Raw genomic sequence first — 2,795 nt, 5'->3', positions numbered from 1 at the left:
GCACACGTGTTCACATGGAAACAGGGCATCGTATCCTGGATAGTTTGTGTGTTCAAGTTTTTAAATAACTGCTGAACCGGACTGTGGATACGCAGACAGTGTTTGTTCTATGAATTCATTTTGGCTTTTGGTCTTTGTGACCTGTGAAAATAGAAAAACATCTGATTTATCACATGAATACTAGAGCATGAGATAAATGACTGAGGATGCACAGACACGAGATCCTGAACGGTGAAGAGTCAGAAACTGAGCAAAATTAAAATGGTGATAGAAACCGTCGCTACATATTTGTACGCTGCATCCCTGCTTTTCAGTTCTGGTCTTTGGGACCAAGTTTGCTTTTGCTTTCTGTTCTGCCAGATATTTAAATATTCTCTGTATCGGTTTTTGTGTAATTAGCTGATTTAAGGGGGATCAGCAGGGCTGTGGGTCCCAAACATCAGGATTTAACAACACTGACCTTTATCATAAATGTTTACAAAAGAAAAGCAGTGTAAAACAATCTGTGAATGCAGATTGGAGCCACCAGATAACTGCACTATAGCCAACTGTGGCACGTCAGGCCTTACAGAGACGAGACATGTTGATGCTGCTTTTTGCTTCAGTAGACTCCACAGTTGAGAGATGTTTTCTTGCCCAAACCAAGTTTGAATTTTATTTTCAAACCAGCAGTGCCAATGTGAGTCAGCAAGGCTTAGCACCCTCTGCACTGCACATGCACACAGACACTTGATACTTTGAGATTCCTCAGATGACGATACAAAGAAAGGCTAATGCAGTGAAAAGTCGAGGTAAGCTATTTGTGTTCACAGAAGAAGTGCAGAACAATCCACTGGTGAACAAATCTAGCAGTTTAAATGACACCAAAAGGCTGCTGGCAAAACTAATGTTTTTTTTTTCTTTAATGTGTGGTGTGGAGGAATTTTTAGTTTAGGATTATGTTTAATGTGTTGTTGGGTATGAAGATTGATGAATGATGGTAATTTTGGTGCTGCGATGGACTGGCGAGCTGTCCAGGGTGTACACCGCCTTTCACCCAACAGCTGGGATAGGCTCCAGCTTCGCCGCGAGCCTTCATCGCACTAAGCAGTTACGATAATGAATGAATGGTAATTTTGGTGCTGCGATGGACTGGCGAGCTGTCCAGGGTGTACACCGCCTTTCACCCAACAGCTGGAAATAGGCTCCAGCTTCGCCGCGAGCCTTCATCGCACTAAGCAGTTACGATAATGAATGAATGGTAATTTTGGTGTATTACATGAATAAAATATTAAATATCTGATCATGCTGAAACAGAAAAATACCTGCCCAAGAAGATTCCTCAGTGTTGCTCATTAGCAACGATGATTACGTGTAAACATGTTTGATATTGACGGTGACGTAAAACCCAGAAAAAAAATAAAAGCAGTTTTAAAGCGTCTGGTGACTCCCCATCAAGCCTTGTGGGGTTCTCCTCCTGTATGTAGGGAAACAACTTGAAAATCTGCTCTTTTTTTAGGTAATAGTGCACAGCCTGACATTCAGTTTGGACTGATTTCATGCAAACAAGTGTACTCTCTGTTTCTATAGGGTCTGAAAGAACAAAGTATGGATCTGCGTTCTTTTTATCTTAAACCTGTGTAGGCTCCCAGTCCTTGATGCTTTTATGTTTTTTTGACAGATTTTTAAAGGGCAACTCTGTGTCTGGTAAGACTGGTCTGGACTTCCTGTGCAATATGCTTTATATCTGTATCAATAATAAAAAATCTGAGTTCATTAAAAGTGCATCTTTGCTGATTCATAACGTTGCATCTAAAGACTGATCTGTGATGTTATAGCTGGAACACTGTACATGTTTTTGTGCAAATAGACCAGTCTGATCAGGCTCCACAAGCAGCTCAAGAAGGTTTACTTATGTCCTCCCATCCATTCCAGCTCTCTTTACTTCCAAAATCAAGTTGCATTCAGTGCAAGTTGACCACTCCTTTACAGATGTTGATCAGTTTCTAAATCTTCCATTTTTCTAAATACTCCCATGAGTTTGACCTTTAACTTCATCACAGAATTCATGACAGGACACAGCACTCTGCATGATCTTTACTCGATGAAGAAAATGACTAGATGTTACACATCGTTCATAACGCGTATGTAAAGCTGGAGGATAATTCAGCTGTTTTACTCCGTGTGAGTGGCTGCCATATAGGGATGTATCTTTAATCTGATGTGGACGTGTATTTTGGCAACAGTAACGACATTTCTGAGGCCTCCAAGAAGAGAAGGTAATATTTTTTGTCAGGCTGGAAAAGCCTCTTAAAGATGTTCTCCATCAAACCACATACACACAGGTTGGATGTAAATGAAGAACCTTTGACCGAGCTTTTGTTTGACTGAATCACCACTCCAAAAGTGTGTTTAACCCTGGAGATCAAGAAATTTACCATGTTAACCTAAAGCAACTAAAAAGCTTTAACTTTGGCAAATATTAATATTCATGGGTCCCCCGTTAAGTAATGAGTAACTGATAGACATGGGACTGTAGGTCTGCAAAGGAAAACATGGAGGAGCAGATGAACATCTCTGTTCATTCAGCTCAGTTCAGCTTTATTTATGTGGCGCCACTTTACAAGATCACCTCAGAGCACTTTACAGACACATCAATTGAAACCATAAATAGTCAAGGACAACTATCAGATTGCATCAAAGCTTGACTTGGATCCAATCCCCCATCCTGCGCTGCACGAGGTGACGGTGGAAAGGAGAAAAACTCCCTTTTAACAGGAAGGAAAACCCTGCTGCAGAACCCGGCTCAGGAAGGG

Source organism: Telmatherina bonti (genome assembly GCF_933228915.1).
Source record: "Telmatherina bonti genome assembly, chromosome: 11".
Taxonomy (NCBI): domain Eukaryota; kingdom Metazoa; phylum Chordata; class Actinopteri; order Atheriniformes; family Telmatherinidae; genus Telmatherina; species Telmatherina bonti.
This window is presented reverse-complemented; position numbering follows the sequence as displayed.